The sequence below is a fragment of the Muntiacus reevesi genome, chromosome 2 (assembly GCF_963930625.1).
Source record: "Muntiacus reevesi chromosome 2, mMunRee1.1, whole genome shotgun sequence".
In the NCBI taxonomy this organism is placed as follows: domain Eukaryota; kingdom Metazoa; phylum Chordata; class Mammalia; order Artiodactyla; family Cervidae; genus Muntiacus; species Muntiacus reevesi.
The window spans coordinates 50,468,359-50,480,587 of NC_089250.1; the positions used below are offsets into that span (position 1 = coordinate 50,468,359).

The window sequence follows — 12,229 nt, forward strand, 5'->3', positions numbered from 1 at the left end:
AAACTTCAACTAGAGGAATAAAAAGATTAGCTTTGATGGTAAGAACAGTGTCTTTTATGTCACTGCTCTGCATCTAGAAGATGACCAGTTAAGTATTGTTAAGTGAATTAATGAATGAGAACTGGAAGAGGGGATCATCTAGGGTATGCGTTAGGAAGGATGACCTGGTATCCATATGCCTCCATCGGATCCCCACTGAAATGATCTGCTCCCAGTACAGGAAACCAGACATGCTGGAAATGGGGCCATAGTCTTAGGGATAGAGTAAGTGGGACCTTTGGAAGCAAGGTCCAGGACTAATTCTTTTGCCTCCTTCTGAGAAGTAGCAGTGTCCCTAAGAAATGATGGGAGGCTCATCTGGCAAACCCTGTAATATAGAGGAACATGGGCTGTAGGGATGAAGAAGACACACACCACATCAGCCCCACTCTTCTTGCTCCAAACCAGTTTTCTCACATTTATTACAATAAAGTAGTAGAACATCCACAAGGCTGTGGGAGCTGCCCCTGACAGCAGTTAACACCCTAAAATTTGGAAGAAGGGGGCTTCCCAGGTGGCACAGGTGGTAAAGAATCTGCCTGCCAATGCAGGAGACACAAGATACATGGGTTCTATCCCTGGGTCGGAAAGTTCCCTGGAGCAGGAAATGGCAACCTGCTCTAGTATTCTTGCCTAGAAAACTCCATGGACAGAGTAGCCTGGCGGGCTACAGTCATGGAGTTGCAGAGTTGGATGCAACTGAGCACACACAATTTAAGAGAATAGGGACTTGAAAGGAAGCATGCCATAGGACATAGAGAAGAAGCTTAAAATTTTTAGTGATAATGGTAATGTTTATTTTTAGTTAATTGTATAAACTATGCATTTATACTGTCTTGTAGATGCCAGGCACTGTTCTCAGCATTTTGTATAAATTAATTGGGAAAGAAAGTGAAAGTCAGTCATGTCCGACTCTTTGCAACCCCATGGACTATACAGTCCAGGAATTCTCCAGGCCAGAGTACTGGAGTGGGTAGTCATTCCTTTCTCCAGGAGATCTTCCCAGCCCAGGGAATGAATCCAGGTCTTGCGCATTGCAGGTGGATTCTTTACCAGCTGAGCCACCAGGGAAGCCCATGAATTAACTTTAATTCCTACAATAACCATCTGAAGTAGGTCCTGTTACCATCCCTATTTTACAGAAAGTTTAAATGAATTTCCCAGGTCACAGAACTAATAGCCAGTGAGTGACAGGGCTAAAGCCGAGTCCAGAAAGTCAGGCTTCTGACCCCATGCTTCTAACCCCTGGGCTACCACTAGATACTTGAAAAGCAGTGTACTTGGAAGCTGCACAATTCATGCAGCTCAAATGGGGCAGGCCTCTGGCTCCTGCCTTGAGGTGCATCAAGCCATGAAATCAGATCCCAAAGGAACAAAATTCCCTTTCAAAAAAACTTTTACAAGATAATGTAGGTTTTTCCTGGAGGGTAGTGTTTTTAGGGGCAGTGAGGAGGAAATAGCATACATCATTTAGTAAAAGTTATTACTGTAACTCTTCTCTCAGAATCCCTTTCTTTAGATCCTGCCCTTCTCTTTAGACACTAATTTTCATTCTCTCAAATACTTTTCTTTGTCCCTATCTCATATTCCCTGACCTCTCTTCTCACCCTGTCCTTCCTGGTCCTTTAAGGTATGCAGCAGTTTGGCCTACTGATCAACTCTGCCATTATACTGTCTGCTTCTCTCTGATTCACATATTAGAGGCCTGGTAACTGCCTGAGCCAGAAAAGTTCCTGCCTCCTTTGAAACCTAGGAGGAGAACTACAAGACATAACTTAATTTTTTAAACTTCTCTTTTATTGCATGCTTATACCCAGAGGAAAATCCTTAACTTAGAGGATGTTTTGTCCCCATTGTGGTAGGTGCCAGCATCAGAAAGGAAGCCAGACCCTTATAGCATTTACTTGATATTTAGGCTGGGCCAGACTAAGTTATGGATACAGAGAACTCCTTCTTCCTGGAAGCAGTACAGGGTAGTTCTTCTGCTAGGGCTTTCCCTGTCTCCAACGTCCTTCTTAACTCTCCAGCTACTAAAACTGTGTGATCTGGTAATGTAAATTTACATTAACCAACTCTTCAAGGGAGAATTCTAAAAGCAAACTTCTGAATAATAACTATAGAGTAAGCATTCATTCACCTGCTAGTGGACAAACATAAAATTTTTTGTACTGAAAGGTAAAATAAACCCTATGAAAAAATTCAGAAGATAAGAAAGAGACCATAGCATATTAGATGCAGGGATGGATCAGCATGCTTTTAAAAAATATTTTCTCCAGGAAACAAAATAAAACTTGGGGAAAATATTGTTTGTACTTTTCAAGCATGCAGTTTTTAGAAAGAGAAGCAAAATGTGGCACTTAGAGCAAGCAGAATTTAAAAGAGAGATGGATGGCATATGAGGAAATATTGTTATAAGTCTCAAAATTCACTAGTAGAATTAAGATTTGAATTTCAAAATAGGAATCAGGGAGATTGGCCAAATGGGGAGTATAAGGACCCTGAGCTCATCCCCTCTCCCAAGCACACCAAAATCACAGTTATTTGAAGAACAACCATTGATGATAAAAAGACCATAACATATCAGGAAAGACCTGCTACAGCTAAAGAGATAAGGAATGAATCACAACAAGACAAGTAGGAAGGATGGACTTCTGATGTAGTCAAGTCCCGTTCCGCCAGGTAGGTGACCCACAACTGGAGAATAATTACATTGCAGAGGTTTTCATAGAGCAGTGAGAGTTCTGAGCTCTGTGGTGGCCTCTGCAGCCTGGCAGCCCTGCACTGGGAAGGTGAGCTGCCAGAGCATTTGACTCGGAAAGCTAACAGGGCTTAATTTCAGGAGTCCCACAGGACTGAGGGAAATAGAGATTTCTTTCTTACAGGGCATACACAAAGTATCACACACTCCAGGACTCAGGACAAAAGCAGTCATTTGATAGAACCCTGGACCAGACTTATCTGCTGGTGTTGGGGAGTCTCCCAGAGAGGCAAGAGGCAATTGCAGCTCACCCTGCGGATATAGATGCTGATGGCAGCCATTCCTTGGGTGTGCCCTTCTGTCATGTGGACACTGGTGGTAGTGGGCGCTGTTGTAGAATCGTCCCTTTCGCTCATTAGCACCAAGACCTGGCCTCAATAAACATGTAGGAGCCAGTGCTGGGACACCGCAGGCCAAATTAACTGGGTGGAGGAACAGCCCCATCCATCAGCAGGCAGGCTACCTAAAGACTTCCTGAGCTCTCAACGACCTTTAGACTTAACCCCTGCCCACCAGATGTCAAGACCCAGCTCCACCCACCAGTGAGAAGGCACCAGTCCCAGGACTCCCTGATTCCCTGACCCTGCCCTCCAGGAAGCCTGCTATGGCCTTTGGATCAGCCTCACCAATCAGGTGTCAGACACCAAATGCAGAAAAATCAGACTTCCACAGCCTGTGACTCCAGCCTGCCCAAAGCAGGCCAGACTCTGACTTAAGACCACCTTGACCCTGGCCCTGCCCACACTAAGAGGCAAATACAAGTTTCAGGATACCCTGAACCACAAACGCAACTGTCACCCCCTCCTCCCCCAGTAATCTGACACCAGCTCTGAGATCCCTGGGTCCGGAAACCAGACTCCAGGAACCAGATCTACGTGTCAGTAGTCTGGTACTAACCCCAGGACCTGGCTTCACCCAGTAACAGTCTTAGAGTCTTATGGATCCTGACTCTTCCTACCAATGAGCCAGCACGAGTCCTGGGGCACCCTGAAGTTCTCCAGCCCACTAACCTGCAGTCAGCAGTCTCTGCACAAGGCAGGGCCTGGTAACCAACTGGACCAGGTGCCAACAAAGTCTTATCACGTCACCCAAATAGCCCTCCACAAAAGAGGGACCCATGCAGCTGACATGGGGAAACCCCTGGAACATATAGCTTGGGTGATGAGAGGGGAGTGCACTGCTGAGATGCGTAGAATGTCTCCTACAGAAGGCCACTTCTCTAAAGTCAGGAAACATAACTAACCCACCAGATAAATAATACATGCAACAGCTTAGGTAAAGTGAAATGACAGATATGTTCCAGTCAAAAGAATAAGAAAAAAAACCCAGAAGACAAGTGAAAAGGGTAGTCTTCGCAAGGAAGAGTGAAGGTAGTGATTGTAAAAATGATCAAAAAATGTGAGAGAAGAATAGATGCACAGAGCAAAAAACTGTAAGTTTTTAACAATGAGAAAATATAAAGAACAGCTACAAATGAAGAATACAACTGAAATGAAAAATACGTTAGAAGGAATCATCAGATTAAATGATATAGAATGGATCAGTGAGCTGGAAGACGAAGCAGTGGAAATGACTGATGCTGAACAGAAAAAAGAATGAAATGACATTTATGAGACCTCTGGGACAACATCATCAAGCACACTAATATTTGTATTTTAGAAGTCTTAGAAAGAAAGGTGCTAAGAATATCCCTGAAGACTTAATAATCAAAAACTTCCATAACCTGGGATAGGGTATAGCCCTTCAAGACCAGGAAGTGCAGAGAGTCCCATATAGGATTAACCCAAAAAGGAACATACCCAGACACATTGTAATCAAAATGTAAAATTTAAAGAGAGAATATTAAAAGTAACAAGACAGAAGGAACAAATAACATACAAGGGAACTCCCATAAGACTGTCAGCTGACTTTAAGCAGAAGCCCTGCAGGCCAGAAGGAAGTGCTGTAAGTTTAAAGTGGTGAAAGGAAAATGCCTATGAGCATGAGTATGCTACACAGTAATGCTCTCATTCATATTTATTGGCAAGAGTAAAAGCTTTGTAGACAAGCAAAAGCTAAAAGAGTCCACCAAACCAATTTTACAACAAGTGTTAAAGGAACTTCTCTAGGTGAAAAAGAAAAGGCTACGACTCTAAAAACATGAAAATTCTGAAATAAAAAAGGTAAAGGAAAACATACAATAAAGATAGGAAATCATCCATGCATGAACCTAGTAGAAAGGTTTAAAGATGAAAATAATGAAATCCACAATATCTACAAATACCCACAATAAGCAATTAAAGGGTACACAAAACAATTAGATGTAAAATGTGATACTGAAAATAGTAAATGGGAAGGGAGGAGAGTATTCACTGTGGGATTATTAAGATGCATTTGAAATTAAGAGATCAACAACTTAAAAACAATCAAGTATGTACATAGAACATTATATTAAAAACCTTGTGATAGCCACAAACCAAAAATCTGTAATAGATATACACAAAAAATAAAAATCCAAATATAACACTAAAGATAGTCACTTAATCACAAGAGAATAAAGGAAGACGGAAGGAGAAAAAGGCCTACAGAAGTAACCCCAAAACAGATAACAAAGTGACAATAAGAACATACATATCAATAATTACCTTAAATGTAAATGGACTGAATGCTGCAATGAAAAGACACAAAATAGCTGAGTGGATTCAAGAATAAGACGTGTGTGTGTGTGTGTGTGTGTGTGTGTGTACGTACTGCCTAGAAGTAATCACTTCAGGTTTATAGACACAGACTGAAAGTGAGGGGATGGAAAAAGATATTCCATGCAAATAGAAATCAAAGCCAGGGTTGCAATACTTAGACAATAATAGGCCCTAAAATAAATGCTGTTGTAAGAGATGAAGAAGGATACCACACAATAATCAAGGGGTCAGTGCATTAAGATATAACAATTATATCTGCACCCAGTATAGGAGCAACTAAATACATCTAGTCAAAGCTATGATTTTTCCAGTAGCCATGTATGAATGTGAGAGTTGGACTATAAAGAAAGCTTAGCACTGAAGAATTGATGCTTTTGAACTGTGGTGTTGCAGAAGACTCTTGAGAAGCCCTTGCAAGGAGACTGCAAGGAGATGTAACCAGTCCATCCTAAAGGAGATCAGTCCTGGGTGATCATTGGAAGGACTGATGTTGAAGCTGAAACTCCAATACATTGGCCACCTGATGGGAAGAGCTGACTCTTTTGAAAAGACCCTGATGCTGGGAAAGAGTGAGGGCAGGAGAAGAAGGGGACGACAGAGGATGAGGTGGTTGGATGGCATCACCGACTCAATGGACATGAGTTTGGGTAAGCTCTGGCAGTTGGTGGTGGACAGGGAGGCCTAGTGTGCTGCGGTCCATGGAGTCACAAAGAGTTGGACACGACTGAGCTACTGAACTGACTGAAATAATAAATCAGATATTAATGGACAGAAAGGGAGAAATTGACAGTAACACAATAATAGAGGAGAATTTTAACACCTCAGTTACATCAATGAACAGATCATCTGGACAGAAAATCAATAAGGAAGCACTACCCTTAAATGACACATTAGACCAAATGGACTTATTTGGTATGAGTATTCCATCTGAAAGCAGCAGAATACACATTCTTTTCAAGTCTACATGAAACATTCTGGAGGATAGGTCACATACTAGGCTACAAAACAAGTCTTGGTAAAAAAAAAAAAAAAAAAACAAGTCTTGGTGAAGAAAACTGAAATCATATCAAGCGTCTTTTCCATCCACAATACTGACTAGAAACCAACTGCAAGGGGGGAGAAAAATGGCAAAACCCTCAAAACACATGGAGGGTAAACAATATGTTACTTAACAACAAATGGATCACTGAAGAAATCAAAGAGGAAATCAGAAGTTACCTAGAGACTTACAAAAATGAAAACATGACAATTCAATACTTTTGTGTATGCTAAATGTGCTAAGTTGCTTCAGTCGTGTCTGACTCTGTGACCCTATGGCCTGTAGCTCACCAGGCTCCTCTGTCCATGGAATTCTCCGAGCAAGAATAGTGGAATGAGTTGCCATGCTTTCCTCCAGTGTCTCTTTTGTCTCCTCCGCTCGCAGGCAGATTCTTTACCACTAGCGCCACTTGGGAAGCCTCCTCAATACCTATAGTGAAAGTGTTAGTTGCTCAGTCATGTCTGACTCTTTGCAACCCCATGAACTGTAGCTTGCCAGGCTTCTTTGTCCATGGAACTTTCCAGGCAAGAATATTGGAGTGGGTAGTCATTTCCTTCTCCAGGGATCTTTCTAACTTGGATCAAACCTGGTTTTCCTGCCTTGCAGGCAAATTCTTTACCATCTGAGCCATCAATATCTATGGGACACAGCAAAAACAGTTCTAAGAGGCAAGTTTGTACCAACACAAGCTTGCTTCAGAAAGCAAGATAAATATCAAACAACGTACCATTGTAAGTGAAATTGTTCAGTCGTGTCCGATTCTTTCGATCCCATGGACTGTAGCCTACCAGACTCCTCCATCCATGGAATTTTCCAGGCAAGAGTACTGGAGTGGGTTGCCATTTCCTTCTCCAGGGGATCTTCCCGACCCAGGGCTCAAACCCAGGTCTCCTGCATTGCAGGCAGACCCTTTACCGTCTGAGCTACCAGGGAAGCCCACCTTACACCTCAAGGAACTATAGAAAGAACAACAAACAGATCCCAAAGTAAGTGGAAAGAAAAAAATCATAAAGACAACAGAACTAAATGAAATAGAGACTAAATAAAAATAGGAAAGATCAGTTAAAGCTGGCTCTTTGAAAAGATAAAATTGTTGCTTCTTTAACCAGATGCATCAAGGAAAAAAAGGGAGAGGGTCCAGATCAGTAATGAGAAGTGAAAGAGAAGTGACAGCCAACACCACAGAAATACAGAGGCTCATGAGAGACCACCACAACACCTACATACCACTAAAGTGAACACGCGAGAAGAAATGGACCAATTCTTAGAATGGTACAGTCTCCCAAGAAATAAATATGAACAGACCAGTTACCAGTGTTAATATTTAATCAGTCCAAAAAAAAGAATCCACACACAAAAACACCTTCCAGAAAACAATAGAGCAGGACCAGATGTCTTCACAGGTAAGTTCTACCAAACATTTGAAGAGTTAACACCTATCCTTTTGAAGCTATTCCAAAAGATTGCAGAGAAGGAACACTTCCAGAATCATTCTGTGAGGCCAGCATCACCTGATAACAAAACTAGACTAAGATATCACAGAAGAAGAAAATAACAGGCCAATATTAGTGATGAACATAGGTGCAGAAATTGTCAACAAAATGTTCAATTGAATCTAAAGCACATTTAAAGGATCCTACATCATGATCACATAGGACCTATCATCGGGAATTTTCAGTATCCCTAAATCAATCAGTGTGATACATCACATTAACAACGTGAAAACTAAAAAAAAAAAAAAAAAAAAAAAAAAAGTCAGTAGATGCAGAAAAGGCTTTTGACAAAATTCAACATCTGTTTATGATTTTAAAAAAACCTCCAGAAAGTGCACACTGAGGGAGCATATCTCAACATAATAAAGGCCATACATGACCAAAAAAAGGAATCAAGATTGGAAAGGAAGAAGTAAAGCTGTCACTGTTTGCAGATGACATAGTTCTTTACATAGAAAACCCTGCAGATGCTACCAGAAATCTGCTAGAGCTCATCAGTGAAGTTGGTGAAGTTGCATGATACAAAGTTAATATACAGAAATCTGTTGCATTTCCATACACTAACAGTTAACTATCACATGGAGAAATTAAGGAGACAATCCCATTTACCATCTCATCAAAAAGAATAAAATACTTAGGAATAAATGTACCTCAGGAGATAAAAGAACTCAGGAGACAGTAAGACACTGATGAAGCAAATTAAATACAACACAAATGGAAAAGTATACTATGTTCTTGGATTGGAAGAATTAATATTGTTAAAATGACTATACTTATCCAAAACAATATACAGATTCAATGTAATCCTTGTCAGGATACCAGTGTCTCTCACAGAAGTAGAACAAATAATTCTAAAATTTGTGTGAAGATACAAAATACCCCAAATAGCCCAAACAATCTTGAGAAAGAAAGCAGGAAGGATCACAGTGCCTGACTTCAGATTGTACTACAAGACTACAGTAATAATAGCAGTATGTCTTAATACTGACATACAGACACACATAGATCAATGAAACAGAATAGAGAACTCAGCATTAAATCCATGCACTTAAGGTCAGTTAATCCACAACAAAAGAGGCAAGAATACACAATGGAGAAAGGACAGTCTCTTCAGTAGATAATAGGGAAAACTGGACAGTTGTGTGTAAAAGAATGAAATTAGAACATTCTCTAACACCATATAAAAAATTAAAGTGGATTAAAGACCTAAGTGTGAGACTAGAAACAATAAAACTAGAGGAAAACCTAAGCAGAACACTCTGACATTAATTGTGGCAATAGGTTTTTGGATCTGCCTCCTAAAGCGAGGGAAATAAAAGCAGAAATAGACAAATTGGGCCTAATTAATCTTAAAATCTTTTGCACAGCAAAGGAAACCATCAACAAAGACAACCTTGTGAATGGGAGAAGATACTTGCAGATGATATGATTGATAAGAGTTAATATCCAAAATATGTAAGCAGCTCATAGAACTCCACATCAAAGAAAAAATGCAAAAATGGGTAGAAGACCTAAAGAGACATTGAACCAAAGAAGACATACAGATGGCTAACAAGCATGTGAAAAGGTGCTCAGCATCACTAGTCACCAGGGAAATGCAGATCAAAACCATAATGAGATTTCACCTCTTATTTGTCAGCATGACATCACAAAGAACACAAATGTTGGTGAGGATGTAGAGAAACGGGAACACATCATACACTGTTGGTAGGAATATAAATTGGTGCAGTCACTGTGGAAAACAGTATGGAGGTTCCTCAAAAAGCTAAAAATACAACTACCATATAACCCAGCAGTTCCACTCCTAGGAACTACTGGGTTATATATATATATATATATATATATATATATATATATATATGGCTTCCCTGGTGACTTAGAGGGTAAAGCGTCCACCTGCAATGCCGGAGACCCGGGTTCAATCCCTGAGTCAGGAAGATCCCCTGGAGAAGGAAATGGCAACCCACTCCAGTATTCTTGCCTGGAAAATCCCATGGATGGAGGAGCCTGAGAGGCTGCAGTCCATGGGGTCACAAAGAGTTGAACACGATTGAGCAACTTCACCTTCCTTCACCTTCGTATATATATGTAAACCCAAAACCACTAACTCAATACATGCACCCCAATGTTCATAGCAACATTATTTACAGTTGTCAATATATGTATGCTAAGTCACTTTAGTCATGTCTGACTCTTTGTGACCCTATGGATAGTAGCCCACCAGGCTCCTCTGCCCATGGGGATTCTCCATATAAGAATACTGGAGTGGGTTGCCATGCCCTCTTCCAGGGGATCTTCCTGAGCCAGAGATAGAACCTGCAGCTCTTATGTCTCCACCACTGGCAGTGGGTCTTTACCACTGGTGCCACCTGGGAAGCCTATTGTCAATATAGAGAAGCCACCTAAGTGTTGATCGATGGATGAATGGAAAGAAGATATGGTATATGTATGTGTGTGTGTGTATATTTGCAATAACATGGGTGCACTTGGGAGGGTATTATACTAAGTGAAGTAAGTCAGAGACAGGCACTTATGACATCACTTATATGTGCAATCTGAAAAATACAACACTTCTATGAATAAAATGGAAAAGAAACAGACCCACAGATATAGAGAACTTACTAGTGGTTACCAGTGGGAGCAGGGAAGTAGGGGAAGGCAGTATAGGGGTAGAGGAATGAGAGGTACAAACTATTAAGATGAGCTACAGAGTTGAATTATACAACACAGGGAATATAACCAGTATTTTATAACTATAAATGCACTATAACCTTTAAAATTATGAATCACTGTATTGTACACCTACAAGTTATATAATTTTGTATGTCAACTGTACTTCAATATCGAATAAATTTTAAAAATGGAAATCAAGTTCAGTACCTCAAAAATCTAATCAGTTCACACACTTGTAAAACTGTTGCACATTACAGAGAAAGGCGCCAACTAGGTTAAATCAATGAGGAAGAAGATAATAAAATGGCGGATAGAGAATGGAAATTGGTGATATCAAAAGTAAAGGTTATGTAATAGTCTGTGTTGTCCTCCCTACCTCACAGAGTGACAAGTAACCTGACATTTACCAACTGCCACCTCCATAGTAGGAAAAAGAAGGAACAAAGCGAGTGGATGGAGTTTCTCTATGGAAACTGGAAAACAAAAGTAACTCATTCAGTAGTGTAGCTTTTGATGCCTGAGAGTAAAACTCTCTACATTTTGGTATTTAGAATATGAGGGAGTAGAGATCTTATAACTGCCTCTTACATGTCTACTCTGCTATAAAACTTACTGGTACTTGACAAGCTCTGCTAAGAGCAGAAAGCTTCCCATCAGCATTTTTTGGAAAATATAAACAGGCAGTGAAAGCTCACCACACATTGGATTAAATAACCTGTAATTTGAAAGAAAAAAATCAGGATTTTTAAAAAATTCTGAATATGACATAAAGATAATTTAAGATACAAGGGAAAAGTTAAGATATAAAACTCTCCTTAGGATGCTTGGAGAAATGTAAGATTTGATGACCATAGAACAAAAGTTATTTTGTGATAAATGAATATAAGGAAAATATGAGCTCTGGGAAGTTATAAATGATAAAATTAACAGAATTTGGGAGGGTAAAGTTAGGAAAATCTCAAAATTAAAAATTTTAGAAATAAAAGAGAAAATATGGGAAAAAACTTTAAAATCTTGGAGAACTTATCCATGAAGTTTGATATCTTTTAAGTAGGAGGTCTAGAAGGATAGAACAGAGATACCAGAAGGGAGGAAACTTAAAAGTAGAAGTAAACATTTCCAGTGATAACGAGAAATAAAAGCTTTTAAATTAAATCGCCTAGCAAGCGTCGGTCAGATTTTTAAAAAGTTAAATCTGTCTGTGCTAATTTAAACAATAAGAATTAAAGAATATCATAAAAAGCTTCCAGGCAGAAAAAATAAGTCTTGTACAGTAACACAATAGAAATTTTATTTCTCTCCTTCCCCAGCCAAAACAAACATTAAACTAACATTAAACATGATAAAAATGGTTTTCAAGACCCTGGATGTCAGGCAAGGAGGTAATTCCGTTGAGAGAGAGAAATAGACAAGATGAACCCCAGGATTGTCCTAGCTTACTACAGTTGACCTTCAAAAAAATAGGAGTTTGAACTGCATAGGTTCACTTACACAGAGATTTTTTTTTCAGTGGTAAATACTACGTGATCCACAGTGGGGTGAATCCACT

At 39.9% G+C, this 12,229-nt stretch overlaps 1 protein-coding gene across 5 annotated transcripts in view; it reads left to right on the forward strand.

Annotated features, from left to right (window-relative positions):
* DNAAF9 (dynein axonemal assembly factor 9) overlaps window positions 1-12,229 on the forward strand; it is a 173,895-nt gene that overhangs the window by 41,756 nt on the left and 119,910 nt on the right. Inside the window, exon 1 of one of the 5 annotated variants that reach the window (XM_065921526.1) lies at window positions 5,766-6,122. The exons of the other annotated variants lie outside the window; for them this stretch is intronic. The gene's annotated coding sequence lies outside the window, so the exon portion shown is untranslated. Of the gene's footprint in view, window positions 1-5,765; window positions 6,123-12,229 lie in introns of those variants that run through there. 5 annotated transcript variants of the gene reach the window in all.